We start from the raw sequence: 16,912 nt of genomic DNA, 5'->3' as shown, positions 1-16,912 counted from the left end.
ATTTCTCTAATGATTAATGAAGTTGAGCATTCTTTCATGTGTTTGTTGGCAGTCTGTATATCTTCTTTGGAGAAATGTCTATTTAGGTCTTCTGCCCATTTTTGGATTGGGTTTTTTTTTTTTGTAATGGAGCTGCATGAGCTGCTTATAAATTTTGGACATTAATCCTTTGTCAGTTGCTTCATTTGCAAATATTTTCTCCCATTCTGAGGGTTGTCTTTTGGTCTTGTTTATGGTTTCCTTTGCTGTACGAAAGCTTTTAAGTTTCATTAGGTCCCATTTGTTTATTTTTGTTTTTATTTCCATTTCTCAGGGAGGTGGGTCAGAAAGGATCTTGCTGTGATTTATGTCATAGAGTGTTCTGCCTATGTACTCCTCTAAGAGTTTTGTAGTGTCTGGTCTTACATTTAGGTCTTTAATCCATTTGAGTTTATTTTTGTGTATGGTGTTAGGGAGTGTTCTAATCTCATACTTTTACATGTACCTGTCCAGTTTTCCCAGCACCACTTATTGAAGAGGCTGTCCTTTCTCCACTGTACATTCCTGCCTCCTTTATCAAAGATAAGGTGACCATATGTGCGTGGGTTTATCTCTGGGCTTTCTATCCTGTTCCATTGATCTATCTTTCTGTTTTTGTGCCAGTACCATACTGTCTTGAATACTGTAGCTTTGTAGTATAGTCTGAAGTCAGGGAGCCTGATTCCTCCAGCTCCGTTTTTCGTTCTCAAGATTGCTTTGGCTATTCGGGGTCTTTTGTGTTTCCATACAAATTGTGAAATTTTTTGTTCTAGTTCTGTGAAAAATGCCATTGGTAGTTTGATAGGGATTGCATTGAATCTGTAGATTGCTTTGGGTAGTAGAGTCATTTTCACAATGTTGATTCTTCCCATCCAAGAACATGGTATATCTCTCCATCTATTTGTATCATCTTTAATTTCTTTCATCAGTGTCTTACAATTTTCTGCATACAGGTCTTTCGTATCCTTAGGTAGGTTTATTCCTAGATATTTTATTCTTTTTGTTGCAGTGGTAAATGGGAGTGTTTTCTTGATTTCACTTTCAGATTTTTCATCATTAGTGTATAGGAATACCAGAGATTTCTGTGCATTAATTTTGTATCCTGCTACTTTACCAAATTCATTGATTAGCTCTAGTAGTTTTCTGGTAGCATCTTTAGGATTCTCTATGTATAGTATCATTTCATCTGCAAACACTGACGGCTTGACTTCTTCTTTTCCGATTTGGATTCCTTTTATTTCCTTTTCTTCTCTGATTGCTGTGGCTAAAACTTCCAAAACTATGTTGAATAAGAGTGGTGAGAGTGGGCAACCTTGTCTTGTTCCTGATCTTAGTGGAAATGCTTTCAGTTTTTCACCATTGAGGACGAAGTTGGCTGTGGGTTTGTCATATATGGCCTTTATTATGTTGAGGAAAGTTCCCTCTATGCATGCTTTCTGCAGGGTTTTTATTATAAATGGGTGTTGAATTTTGTCAAAAGCTTTCTCTGCATCTATTGAGATGATCATAGGGTTTTTCTCCTTCAGTTTGTTAATATGGTGTATCACATTGACTGATTTGTGTATACTGAAGAATCCTTGCATTCCTGGAATAAACCCCACTGGATCATGGTGTATGATCCTTTTAATGTGCTGTTGGATTCTGTTTGCTAGTATTTTGTTGAGGATTTTTGTATCTATGTTCATCAGTGATATTGGCCTCTAGTTTTCTTACTTTGTGACATTCTTGTCTGGTTTTGGTATCAAAATGATGGTGGCCTCGTAGAATGAGTTGGGGAGTGTTCCTCCCTCTGCTATATTTTGTAAGAGTTTTAGAAGGATAGGTGTTAGTTTTTCTCTAAATGTTTGATAGAATAGGCCCGTGAAGCCATCTGGTCCTGGGCTTTTGTTTGTTGGAAGATTTTTAATCACAGTTTCAATTTCAGTGCTTGTGATTTGTCTGTTCATATTTTGTATTTCTTCCTGATTCAGTCTTGGCAGGTTGTGCATTTCTAAGAATTTGTCCATTTTATTGGTATAGAGTTGCTTGTAGTAATCTCTCATGATCTTTTGTGTTTCTGCAGTGTCAGTTGTTACTTCTCCTTTTTTATTTCTAATTCTATTGATTTGAGTCTTCTCCCTTTTTTTCTTGATGAGTCTGGCTAATGGTTTATCAATTTTGTTTATCTTCTCAAAGAAGATCTTCTCAAAGAAAATCTTCTCAAAGATCTTTGCTATCGTTTCCTTCATTTCTTTTTCATTTGTTTCTGATCTTATGTTTATGATTTCTTTCCTTCTGCTAACTTTGGGTTTTGTTTGTTCTTCTTTCTCTAATTGCTTTAGGTGCAAGGTTTGGTTGTTTATTCGACATGTTTCCTGTTTCTTAAGGTAGGATTGTATTGCTTTAAACTTCCCTCTTGGAACTGCTTTTGCTGCATCCCATAGATTTGGGGTCATCTTGTCTCCATTGTCATTTGTTTCTAGGTATTTTTTGATATCCTCTTTGATTTCTTCAGTGATCACTTCGTTATTAAGTAGTGTATTGTTTAGCCTCCATGTGTTTGTATTTTTTACAGATCTTTTCCTGTAATTGATATCTAGTCTCATAGCATTGTGTTCAGAAAAGATACTTGAAACAATTTCAATTTTCTTAAATTTACCAAGGCTTGACTTGTGACCCAAGATATGATCTATCCTGGAGAGTGTTCCATGAGCACTTGAGAAAAATGTGTATTCTGTTGTTTTTGGATGGAATGTTCTATAAATATATCAATTAAGTCCATCTTGTTTAATGTATCATTTAAAGCTTGTGTTTCCTTATTTATTTTCATTTTGGATGATCTGTCCATTGGTGAAAGTGGGGTGTTAAAGTCCCCTACTATGAATGTGTTACTGTTGATTTCCCCTTTTATGGCTGTTAGTATTTGCCTTATGTATTGATGTGCTCCTATGTTGGGAGCATAAATATTTACAATTGTTATATCTTCTTCTTGGGTCGATCCCTTCATCATTATGTAGTGTCCTTCTTTGTTTCTTCTAATAGTCTTTATTTTAAAGTCTATTTTGTCTGATATGAGAATTGCTACTCCAGCTTTCTTTTGGTTTCCATTTGCATGAAATATCTTTTTCCACCCCCTTACTTTCAGTCGGTATGTGTCTCTAGGTCTGAAGTGGGTCTCTCGTAGACAGCTAATATATGGGTCTTGTTTTTGTATCCATTCAGCCAATCTGTGTCTTTTGGTGGGAGCATTTAGTCCATTTACATTTAAGGTAATTATCAATATGTATGTTCCTATTCCCATTTTCTTAATTGTTTTGGGTTCGTTGCTGTAGGTCTTTTCCTTCTCTTGTGTTTCTTGCCTAGAGAAGTTCCTTTAGCAGTTGTTGTAGAGCTGGTTTGGCGGTGCTGAACTCTCTCAGCTTTTGCTTGTCTGTAAAGTTTTTAATTTCTCCATCAAATCTGAATGAGATCCTTGCTGGGTAGAGTAATCTTGTTGCAGGATTTTCTCCTTCATCACTTTAAATATGTCCTGCCAGTCCCTTCTGGCTTGCAGAGTTTCTGCTGAAAGATCAGTTGTTAACCTTATGGGGATTCCCTTGTGTGTTATTTGTTGTTTTTCCCTTGCTGCTTTTAATATGTTTTCTTTGTATTTAATTTTTGACAGTTTGATTAATATGTGTCTTGGCATATTTCTCCTTGGATTTATCCTGTATGGGACTCTCTGTGCTTCCTGGACTTGGTTAACTATTTCCTTTCCCATATTAGGGAAGTTTACAACTATAATCTCTTCAAATATTTTCTCAGTCCCTTTTTTTTCTCTTCTTCTTCTAGAACCCCTATAATTCGAATGTTGGTGCATTTAATGTTGTCCCAGAGGTCTCTGAGACTGTCTTCAGTTCTTTTCATTCTTTTTTCTTTATTCTGCTCTGCAGTAGTTATTTCCACTATTTTATCTTCCAGGTCACTTATCTGTTCTTCTGCCTCAGTTATTCTGCTCTTGATCCCATCTAGAGTATTTTTAATCTCATTTATTGTGTTGTTCATTGTTGTTTGTTTCATCTTTAGTTCTTCTAGGTCCTTGTTAAATGTTTCTTGCATTTTGTCCATTCTATTTCCAAGATTTTGGATCATCTTTACTATCATTATTCTGTTTCAGGTAGACTGCCTATTTCCTCTTCATTCTTTAGGTTTGGTGGGTTTTTATCTTGCTCCTTCATCTGCTGTGTGTTTTTCTGTCTTCTCATTTTGCTTATCTTCCTGTGTTTGGGATCTCCTTTTTGCAGGCTGCAGGTTCGTAGTTCCCGTTGTTTTTGGTGTCTGTCCCCGGTGGCTAAGGTTGGTTCAGTGGGTTGTGTAGGCTTTCTGGTGGAGGGGACTAGTGCCTGTGTTCTGGTGGATGAGGCTGGATCTTGTCTTTCTGGTGAGCAGGTCCACGTCTGGTGGTGTGTTTTGGGGTGTCTGTGGACTTATTATGATTTTAGGCAGCCTCTCTGTTAATATATGGGGTTGTGTTCCTGTCTTGCTAGTTGTTTGCCATAGGATGTCCAGCACTGTAGCTTGCTTGTGGTTGAGTGAAGCTGGGTGCTGGTGTTGAGATGGAGATCTCTGGGAGATTTTCACCGTTTGATATTATGTGGAGCTGGGAGGTCTCTTGTGGACCAGTGTCCTGAAGTTGGCTCTCCCACCTCAGAGGCACAGCACTGACTCCTGACTGCAGCACGAAGAACCTTTCATTCACACGGCTCAGAATAAAAGGCAGAAAAAGTAGAAAGAAAGAATTAGTAGAAGTAGAATGAAAGAAAGAAAGAAAGGAGGCAGGGAGGGAGCGAGGCAGGGAGGGAGGGAGGAAAGAAGGAAGGAAAAAAAGAAAGAAGATAAAGTAAAACAAAATAAGGTAAAATATAATAAAGTTATTAAAATAAAAAAATAATTATTAAGAAAACAAAACAAAAAAAAAATACAGACTGATAGAACTGTAGGACAAATGATGGAAGCAAAGCTATACAGACAAAATTTCACACAGAAGCATACACATACCCACTCTCAAAAAGAGGAAAAGGGGAAAAAATCATAAATATTGCTCTCAAAGTCCACCTCCTCAATTTGAGATGATTCGTTGTCTAAAGTAGGGAGGGAGGGAGGGAGGGAGGGAAGGAAAGAAGGAAGGAAGGAAGGAAGGAAGGAAGATAAAGTAAAATAAAGTTATTAAAATAAAAAATAATTATTAAGAAAAAAAATTAAAAAAAAAACAACAAAAGAAAAGGAAGGATAGAACCCTAGGACAAATGGTGGAAGCAAAGGTATACAGACAAAATCACACACAGAAGCGTACACATACACACTCACAAAAAGAAGAAAAGGGGAAAAAATCATAAATCTTGCTCCCAAAGTCCACCTCCTCAATTTAGGATGATGGTTGTCTATTCATGTATTCCACAGATGCAGGGTACATTAAGTTGATTGTGGAGCTTTAATCCACTGCTTCTGAGGCTGCTGGGAGAGATTTCCCTTTCTCTTCTTTGTTCTCACAGCTCCCAGGGGCTCAGCTTTGGATTTGGCCCCGCCTCTGTGTGTAGGTCGCTGGAGGGCGTCTGTTTTTCGCTCAGACAGGATCGGGTTAAAGGAGCAGCTGCTTCAGGGGCTCTGGCTCACTCAGGTCGAGGAGAGGGAGGGGCACGGAGTGCAGGGTGAACCTGCGGCGGTAGAGGCCGGTGTGACGTTGCACCAGCCTGAGGCGTGCCGTGCGTTCTCCCGGGGGAGTTGTCACTGGATCCTGGGACCCTGGCAGTGGTGGGCTGCACAGGCTCCCCCGAATGGGGTTGTGGATAGTGACCTGTGCTCGCACACAGGCTTCTTGGTGGCGGCAGCAGCAGCCTTAGCGTCTCATGGCCGTCTCTGGGGTCCGTGCTTTTAGCTGCGGCTCGTGCCCGTCTCTGGAGCTCCTTTCAGCAGCGCTCTTAATCCCCTCTCCTCGCGCACCAGGAAACAAAGAGGGGAAAAAAAGTCTTTTGCCTCTTTGGCAGGTACAGACTTTTTCCCAGACTCCCTCCCGGCTAGCCGTGGTGCACCAACCCCCTGCAGGCAGTGTTCACGCTGCCAACCCCAGTCCTCTCCCAGTGTTCCGACTGAAGCCTGAGCCTCAACTCCCTGCTCCGCCCGCCCCGGCGGGTGAGCAGAGAAGCCTCTCGAGCTGGTGAGTGCCGTTAGGCCCTGATCCTCTGTGCGGAAATCTCTCCGCTTTGCCCTCCGCACCCCTGTTGCTGTGCTCTCCTCCACAGCACCGAAGCTTTGCCCCTCCGCCACCCGCAGTCTCCGCCTGTGAAGGGGCTCCTAGTGTGTGGAATCCTTTCCTCCTTCACAGCTCCCTCCCACTGGTGCAGGTCCCGTCCCTATTCTTTTGTCTCTGTTTATTCTTTTTTCTTTTTCCTTACCGAGGTACATCGGGGGTTTCTTGCCTTTTGGGAGGTCTGAGGTCTTCTGCCAGCGTTCAGTAGGTGTTCTGTAGGAGTTGTTCCACGTGTAGATGTATTTCTGGTGTATTGGTGGGAGGATGGTGATCTCCGCTGCGTCAGGTCTTAGTTGTGGCCCGCGGGATCTTTGTTGCGGCCCGCGGGATCTTTGTTGCAGCATGTGCGCTCTCCGTTGTGGTGCTTGGACCAGTAGCATGTGGGATCTTAGTTCCCCGACCAGGGATTTAATCCACATCTCCTGCATTTGAAGGCAGATTCTTAACCACTGGACCACCAGGGAAGTCCCTCTCTCTCTTTTGATACTTCCCAATATACCAGTCTCTTCTGTGTCTCTTACAAATAATTAAAATGATACATAATGACTAAGAAAGAAGATAAGAAGAGGTCTAGTGCCCAAAGCTCATACCTACAGAAAGGATCACTGTGCAAGGTGATTCCTCCTGAGTGAGACTCCTTAGTTTTCAAAAAGTCATCTTCTTTTGCCATTAACCCAAAGTAAGGAAAGCTTTTTGACATTTTTCCTTGGGTTTTATATTTATAGGTAAATCATGGCCCTTGGGGTTTTGTATTTATGTCAATAGTTAAAATGTGGAGTGTGTGCACATGCGTGTCAGTGGTGGGGAAGGGGTGGTGTGAGTGTATTTGGAACAGGCTGAGAGCTGTGATCTTAATTTAGCAGTGGAGGTGATTGTAGAATGAGATGGAATACTGGGAGAAAAAAGGTATGTCTTGAAAGTGTGGATCAAACTCATGTAATTCCTGTGCACTGTCAGACAGTCTATAGTTACCTCTCACATGTGACTTTCAGAAAAAAAGGTAACTTCATTTGGCAATCAATGTATTGCCTTCCCAGTTTGCTTTAAATGCACTCAAAAGGGATTCTGACCATCATATCATTTGTACCCTGTCAAAATAATAATAACTTTACTGCTTACTCCGACTATTATTTTTTGGTACAAAAAAGATTGTACCAAACATCCTCATATACAGGTATTTGCATACTTTTTTGATGATCTTTCTTAGAATAGATTTTTATAGGTAGGATTCCTGGGTGAAGGTTATGCACAGTAAATTGCATTCATTTGAAAAATGTTGTCCTTCATTTTTGGACCAAACTATGCTTCCACTTATGATATGTAAGAAAACCCATTTCCCACCACACACACCAGCCTATAGGGTCATTTTTTTAAAAACGTCACTGTTTTTCATTTTCATTTCTTTAATCACTAAAGAAGTTAATATTTATATGTGCTTATTGGCTGCTAGTATTTTTACTTTTATGAATTGCTTTTGAAAAAAAAAGGTCTATTTTCCCCTTAGGTTTATAGTATCATCAAATAATAGCATACTGAATGCATTTAAAAAAAAATCTATCAAATCCTTTTTAGTCTTATAATGGCCCTCTGAAATGGTAAAGATAAATTTTATTGCATTTATTGGAAAGATAGAGAAGCTGCTTTCTCATAATAAGCTAATGGTGGAAGTAATCACAGAATCCTGGTCTCATCCGCTCCTTTTTGCTTCCCCCTTTGCCCTGCTGCCTATCAACCTGGTTGACCAGAGTACCCTTTAGCTATAGCTGTAAATGAATATGAAGAGTATTCCATATTCCCATTAAGAACTCCCCCCAAAAAAAGAGTATCCCATAAAACAAGGTAAGCTGAACCTACCTCCTAGAGGAATGGAAATAAAAACAAAAATAAACAAATAGGACCTAATGAAACTTCAAAGCTTTTGCACAGCAAAAACTATAAACAGGGCTTCCCGGGTGGCGCAGTGGTTGAGAGTCTGCCTGTAGATGCAGGGGACACAGGTTCGTGCCCCGGTCCAGGAAGATCCCAACATGCCGCGGAGCAGCTGGGCCCGTGAGCCATGGCCGCTGAGCCTGCATGTCCGGAGCCTGTGCTCCGCAATGGGAGAGGCCACAACAGTGAGAGGCCCGCGTACCGCAAAAAAAAAAACAAACTATAAACGACGAAAAGACAACCCTCAGAATGGGAGAAAATATTTGCAAATGAATCAATGTATAAAGGATTAATCTCCAAAATATATAAACAGCTCAGGCAGCTCAATATTAAAAAAACAAACGACCCAATCCAAAAATGGGCAGAAGACCTAAATAGACATTTCTCCAAAGAAGACATACAGATGGCCAAGAAGCACATGAAAAGCTGCTCAGCATCACTAATTATTAGAGAAATGCAAGTCAAAACTACAATGAGGTATCACCTCACACCAGTTAGAATGGGCATCATCAGAAAGTCTACAAACAGCAAATGCTGGAGAGGGTGTGGAGAAAAGGGAACTCTCTTGCACTGTTGGTGGGAATGTAAATTGATACAGCCACTATGGAGGACAGTATGGAGGTTCCTTAAAAAAACTAAAAATAGAATTACAATATGGCCCAGCAATCCCACTACTGGGCATATACCCAGAGAAAACCATAATTCAAAAAGACACATGCACCCCAGTGTTCATTGCAGCACTATTTACAATAGCCGGGTCATGGAGGCAACCTAAATGCCCATTGACAGACGAATGGGTAAAGAAGATGTGGTACATATATACAATGAAATATTACTCAGCCATAAAAAAGAATGAAATTGGGTCATTTGTAGAGATGTGGATGGATCTAGAGACTGTCATACATAGTGAAGTAAGTCAGAAAGAGAAAAACAAATATTGTATATTAATGCATATATGTGGAATCTAGAAAAATTGTGTAGATGAACCAGTTTGCAAGGCAGAAATAGAGACACAGATGTAGAGAACAAACCTGTGGACACCAAGGGCAGAAAGCTGGGTGGTGGTGGTGGGAAGAATTGGGAGATTGGGATTGACATGTATATACTAATATGTATAAAATATATAACTAATAAGAACCTGCTGTATAAAAAATAAATTAAATTAAATTAAAAAAAAAACCCAAGGTAGGCTGATATGAGTGATTTCAAAATAAAAGCAGCCCAGTTCCTAGAGATGTAGTTTATTGGGTAGCCATGAAGCCTCAAAAGGGACAGGAGACTTAAAAAGAGAAGGAAGAAACCAGCTCCTACAAACTACATCTGATAAACTAGACATCTCCTTGATCTAAGTTAACACCTGCACTTTGTAATGCCATATGTCAGGTCTAGGTCATAATTTGCAACTATGTTAAACTGCAGTGGAAGAAACTTTATGTAAATAAGATGGGTTATTTATAAAGGTTTTGAAGTCCTAGTTTCTAAGTAATATGGAATACCTGAGATACCCAAAGTTGTATATATATTTTGAAGAATTTGACAGTTGCGTGGTGGAGGGTGGTTCTAAACTGAACTACATTTAATCCCATTGAATAAATATATTTATTATTGAAACTAAAAAGAGAAAGAGAAGCAACCATTAGAGAGATTTATGGCTTTGTTTACATTAAATAATTTGGCATTTAATAACAAGTTCTTCTGGAAAAAAATCCTGTTTTCTAATTGTTCTTTTAAAGATATTCTTATATTAAAATATAATAAATGGTCAGAGGAAGACCTTACTGTTTTTAAATAAACTGAAAAGCCAAACAATACTGTAGCATTTTAGAAAGACCATTCTATATATGTGCTAGCAATAAACTTAAGGAAATTTCCTTTGGGAAAGGGAGAATAATGCCAGAAATAATTGTTAAAATAAAGTGGTCTCAGGAAAAGATTATTAACTCACAATTACCCTACAGACATATATAAATACTGAGGAAGTCTGAATTCCGTTGGGGTTTTCATCACTTAGTCCACAGTGTTAGCAAAGAAATTTGAAATCTCCCCATTAGCCTTCAGAGTGGGGCTCAAAGGAAATGTAAACCAGATGAGGTCTGTTTCCCGAGACCCAGAGCCAAAGCTGTCGGTGAGGTCCCAGGCACAAGAGGAAGGGAAAACACACAGCCACACTCAGAGCAGTTGAAACTTACCAAGTCTTGACACAGAGAGAAATGAGTGTTATTTATTCTGGCGACCACTTGGCTGGTAGAAGATATAAGGTCAACCAGCTGGTTTTGAAACTTAATTTACTATCTTCTAAATTCACATTGTATTTATTTGAGAAGGAAGAGTAGCCAAAGGCTCTTATTTATTTTCCTGTGACCAAAGCTAGAAGAAGCTAAAGTGGATTTTTGAAGCATCTATTACCTGCTAAATGCACATTTCCCATTAGATTATGGGGTTGTATTCCGGCCCCAAGTCATTTTTCTGGCAAGTCAGATTAGAGTGAAATTTATTACAGATGAAACAGGGTGTCGATTTCCAGTGTGGTTGCTTCTCTGAAGTACCTACAACAAGGAAGGAAAAGGAGTATGTGACACGAAGGGAAGAGATGGTATTTGTGGTGTCGTGCTTAAGAATGTGTCATTCTAAAATCATTTAAAAAAAGGTCACTCATTAAGCATTTACTGGGTATCTACTCTGTGCCAGGCACTGCTTTCCACAGGCTGGGGAAGAAAAGATGAGGAATATGCACCAGCAAGAAGTGCTGCCAATCAAGTTGTGGAGCCCTAAAAAATAAAAAGTTGCATTACCAATTTGAACAGGATGAACTTTGAGAATTTAATATAATGAAGTATGAAAATGTGACCAGCAGTTTCTTTGAAGAAGTAGGCTTGGGAAATGGATGATTAACTGTTGTATTTCTAAGGGCTGAGTTTTATCCCCAGGAGAGAGAGAAGAGTCCTTTTGTGTTCCAAAAATTTAAACTCTACAGAAATTGGCAATAAAATTTTAATTCTTACAGTAACAGAAAACTGACAGGATGGATGCTGATATAGTGGTTGGGTGAATAAGGGGCTCTAGGGCTGAGTATCTCCCTGAACTGCAGAAACTGGTGCTTGCTTGAGTGTGATGCCCCATTCCCCGTGCTTGAGAAATGTGCAGAGGACAGGTATCTGTCTAAGCTAGAGGGAGACACCACTAAGGAGTCTTTCTGGGTTTTGTCACTAAGTTGCTCAAATGGAGGATGCCAGTACTAACGTCTGTGGGGGATGACAGAGTAGGGGTGCAGGTCCCCATCACCTGCTGACATGGAGGAAGGAAGCCATAAGAGGACCTCAGGCCATTCAGGGAACTATGCTGGTCAAGGCAGGGGCTGGGCCAGCAAGACTAGTTTTAGACTAAGCCTCAGTGCAAGACCTCAGTGAGGCCCAGATCATACTTCCAAGTCTTTTCCTTACCTGCAACGATCCCAGGAGATATAAGAAGAGAACAACATAGTGACAAAACCCAGAAAGACTCCCTAGTGGTGTCCAACTCTAGCTTAGATAGATATCAGACATGTTACACGACTGTATCCACACTTACATGTCAGTGTGATAAATATTATTTTAACAGAGTAAATTATTCAGATTTTAATGCAGCCGGATATGAAAACTCAGTTATGATTGGGGTTGAGAGCTGCAGAATCCCCATACGATTTTGTTGTCCTCTGATCATGTCGGCTTCTGTGACATTCAAGTAAATGGGCTTGTTAGTTGGAAGGTTGGAAGGTTGCTGTGACTAATTTCTGAGAGAGCCTCTGGTGTCATTTGGAGGCTGTGTAGCAGAGACTTCTTGTGGAGTATATCACCTTCTATGCTACATACCTGCCAAAGTGGCAGCAGTGAAACTGGGTCACCTGCCGCCAGGAAGACCTGGTTGCTTTGCTCAGGGAAGCCGTCTTCCAGTTAAATGAGAAACACTCATAAGGGCAGTGCAGGGTAGTGCACAACTGGCCTAAGAGGAGGATTTCCACTCCACCAGCTTCAGCCAGCTTTTTTTAAATGCAGCCACAGCCTATTCACCTGAGTCTATTTTATGGGTGCACAATAACCAAGGTTGAAACTGAAGTTTCGTTGGCCATGTTGTCACTTAACACACCAGTGCCTAAGCGCTGAGTGTACCTATATAATGGGATCTATGTTACTGCCTTATTTTGGTCAGATCTGCTGGAATGAGAATGTTACAATACAACTGCATTCCAGGGAATCAAATGGACTACAGACCTTGAGACCATTTCCATCTCCGGTTGGATTTAGATTAAGTGTAAAATCTCCTGGGCTTATACACAAGATTTAAATTCTGTTTTTAAAAAGTGTGTGCATTTGTGTGTGTGAGAGTATGTGTGTATGTCTGTCTCAGAAGAATACATGGCTTTGACAACCATTGGGGTGATGGGCGAGAAGAACTATTTGGCAGAGTCTCTTTGTTTAAAAAAATAAGTTGTAATATCTAAGGACTATCTATTCTCTTGTCTGTAGCAAAGTCTTCTGAACTAAAAGATTGTTACTCTTTTGTACAATGTTGAGCAGCCCTCAACTCTATTGCTGTGTATCTCTTTATTTTCAAGAAACGTTTCCTTTTCTTAAAAATTTAATTTTATTTATTTTTTATACAGCAAGTTCTTATTAGTTATCTATTTTATACATGTTAGTGTATATATGTCAATCCCAATCTCCCAATTCATCCCACCACCACCCCCCTGCTTTCCCCTCTTGGTGTCCATACATTTGTTCTCTAAATCTGTGAAGAAACATTTCTGCTGTAGAACTTGTAACACTGAGCAACATTTAATGAGTTATCAGTAAACATAAAGATAAAAAGAACTTTGATTGGATTTCCTAAGCTGTTTAAGATTCCTGTGTTCTGCAGATTGCAATGGATGTTTACACTTCTGTTAATAAAATTCTATCAAGCAGATGACAGGTACCAATTAAAAGCAATCACAAAGCATACTCTTCCCGAAATCTCTAAAGCAGAATCTTGAAATACTGGTTTGCAGAAGCATTACCTGGCATGGAATATCTTTGATCCTCAGCAACCTCTATAGCCTGTGGGATTTCTGTCAATCCAATGCAGGAGAGCAGAGGAAATAGAAAATGGCTTTTGGTGTTTGATGCGTGGAGAAACATTAGGTATGGTTCCAGCTGCTGAAACAGTAGATACTTGTCTTAGTTGAAAAAGTCTGGGCTGTGGTAACAAATGGATCCCCACATATAAAATGGCTCAGATACAATGAATTTTATTTCTTACTCAACTAAACTCAGCAGATATTTCTGGTTAGAGGTCAGCTCTCATCCAGATAGAGTCATTAGGACCCAGGCACCTTTCATGTTATGGCTTTACCATCATTGTCACCTTTAGCATTCACCTTAAGGTTCACTTCTTAAAAAGGTTAGCCTGGAAATGGTGCCCATCATTTCTGCTCACATTCCATTGACTAGAATTCAGTCTCAGGAGCACACCTGACTCATGGGAAGCTGGGAAATATAACTGTGCTGAGAGTCTAGAAGTACAAGGAAATAGGAAGTTGATGAATAGCTAGACATTGCTCCAACACCCAAGTATGATTCCTGTGAGACAGTTTCTTTTGGAGAAGGACATTTGGAAAGTGCTTGCCTGTGGTTCTGCTTTGGGACTGCTGTGTCTGAGGGTAGAGTCAGGCTGGCTGTCCCAAGAAAAGGGAGTAACAACAATTACTGTGTGTTTCCTGTGAACATATCTTGGTTCAGATCCTCTCCTGATGGCCCAGCCTTTTCCACAGACTCTGTCTCCTCAAAAGACCTGGGAACTAAGCTGTTCCTCTTCTGGAGGCAATTCATCTGCCCTCTGGACAAATCTATTTTGTTTGACAGTATATTCTAATAATTTATTTAAATTTAAATTAATAATAATAAATAAAATAAAATAATAAATTAAATAATTAAATAATATTATTTACTTTGTGATTAAATAACTTATATAATTTTTATTTTAAATAACCGTGAATATATGTATTATTTTATGTATACATATGTTATATATATTAATATATATTATATATACACACATACATGTAATATATGGATAGATATTAAATAATTGTGACTATGTACACACATTATACTGTATATAATATATACTTTATGTAATTCAGTGAGGTATAGAATACAGTAGGGTCATAAGTACCCTTCACAGCATATTTCAATCAAACATTTGGTAGATTATCCTACTTTCAAAGTCTTGGAAGATGTTTAAATCTACCTTGGAAAGTCATCCTAATGTTCAACAACATATAAGTTTTGACAATCTTTCCTTTCAGTACCTGGGCCCTCTGTTTCTGTGAGAGTTACACCCACCTTTCTCTGAATCTAGGAGGCAGGCACCTGCATGAGACCATTTATATCAATTAATTTGCCTGGGAAAGGGCCACAGCTAAGAAAGTTCTGTGTGGGCATGTGCCTGGGTGGGAAGAGTGAGGATGGAGAGTGGGGGAGCTGACTCCTAACCCGGCTCCCAAAACTAGTGTCTGGGCTCCATGCAGCAGGGCAGAGAAGCTGAAGACACTGAGTTCAAAAGGCACGCTGGAGCTATGGAGCCACAGGGGACAACAAGGAGGAGAAAGAGCCTTCTCCCTTCTTTGCCTCCCTGCCAGGATGTGGTAGTGAAACATCCAGGGGATGCAGTACTTCAAGGGCACCTTGAGAGTTGATCGCTCTGGGAACCCTGGTAGAGAGCATCCTTGGCCCAGACTTCTGTCTCATTTATTTATTTATTTTAAAATTTGTATTGGAGTGTAGTTGATTTACAAGGTTGTGTTAGGTTCAGGTGTACAGCAAAGTGAATCAGTTATACATATACATATATCCACTCTTTTTCAGATTCTTTTCCCATATAGGCTATTACAGAGTATTGAGTAGAGTTCCCTGTGCTATACAGTAGGTCCTTATTAGTTATCTATTTTATATATAGTAGTGTGTATATGTCAATCCCAATCTCCCGGTTTATCCCTCCCCCGTTACCCCCTGGTAACCATAGGTTTGTTTCTACATCTGTGACTCTATTTCTGTTCTGTAAATAAGTTCATTTGTACCCTTTTTTTTAGATTTCAGAAGTCTGTTTTAAAATATACCTGGGATTTTGTTTTTATTCAGGTATGATGAGGCCAACAGATTAGGAGAACCACTGAAAAGACAGCTTGTATTCACAGTTCCTTAGAGAAGGGGGTACACTGCACCACACAGGGCAACATGGGGAAGCACCAGGGTTAGTCAGGGGCAGAAAGGAGCAAGGGGATAGCACGTACAGAAGCTTTTCTGCGGTTTTCACAGGAAAGGTTGGGTGAGGTAAGGTAAGCATCTGAGCAGGATTAGGACTAGATAGTTTGAATAATTTTGCTGGTGTCTGGGCTGTAAGGGTAGAGTCTCTAGTTGTTCAGTATGGTACCAGGCTCTGGGGTGATTTAGGGCAGGGGGATAGTGTCCAGGACAGCAGGCATCTGATAGAAGGAGGTAGATGTGGGCATGGGTTTTGGATTGGTTGGTTTGCATGTGAAAGGTGTGCTCACTGGCAAGTTGTTTGCTCTCTCTAGGGAATAACTAACTCTGGGAAGGCAGTCTCTCCCCGTTCCACAAAGTCCCAAGATGTCCAGGCATCATTAAAATACAGAAAATAAAAAAAACACGATTAATGCAACATCCAGGTTCTCATAGAAGGCACTGGCATCAGTGGCCCTGGGGAGATGTCTCTTCGACTATCTTTAGAGGCAGTGGATGTAACGGTAAGGCATCCCAAGAGTCCCAGAACTGGGTGTGCAGTGCTTTGACTAGTCACAGGAAGTTTTATATTGAGAGGAGGCCCTTGTTTATGATATCTGAGTTATCACTCAGTGTGATTCCTTTGGTACAGGCAGGCTCAAGGGGCCTATTTATACAGGATGTGAAAATCACCGGTATAATTAGGCCTATTTCCCTCTAGATACAGGCTAAATGGAGATGGAGAACTAGTTGCTAATATTTATTTTAGCATTTTGTACATCTGTAGGCTGATTTGTGCCTTAGATGGCTCTTTCTCAGGATGCTTAATCCTAACTTGCTCAGTCTTTTCTCCTGAGCCTTGTTTTCCTGAACTTTATAAAAATGTTTTTTGCTTCTCGTATTTACACAGGAGTAAAAACAATGTTAAGTGCTGATAAGGAAACTACATTTCAGGAGTGGCTGCCCTTCCTTTAGGCACGCTTCCCATTGTAGAGGAGGGCTTCGGGGCACACCTAGTGGGCCTGGTGTTAGCTTAGCTCCAGACTGTTCTTCAGTAAGTAATATACAGGAATGGGGGGGGCTGGGACACCTGAGCTGTGACTGAGGGGCAGAGATGTGGCCCAGAAACTCATTAGGAAGCTGAATTCACTGGAAAGGAGATAACAGTAGCGATGAGCATGACTGAAAAACGACTATGATTTTCTGAGGTTTTAGCCACTTCTCTTTGCACCTCTGAATATTCAGTAAAAACTTAATTTGCATTGAGTGGAGATTTGGAAAAATCAAGGAAGGTTGACTGTGTCTAGTGTTTGGGTCAATGAAAGAGAAGAGAGAAGTGAGCCTGAGAATGCAGCCAAATCAGTAGCTCGGAGCCTAGGCCACCTGCAATACGATGTGGGCTCTCCCTCTCCCCAAGGATCTCCATATGTATCAGGGCAATGAG

The sequence above is a fragment of the Phocoena phocoena genome, chromosome 7, assembly GCF_963924675.1.
Source record: "Phocoena phocoena chromosome 7, mPhoPho1.1, whole genome shotgun sequence".
NCBI classification, from domain to species: Eukaryota; Metazoa; Chordata; class Mammalia; order Artiodactyla; family Phocoenidae; genus Phocoena; species Phocoena phocoena.
Note: the sequence above shows the minus strand (reverse complement) of the source record.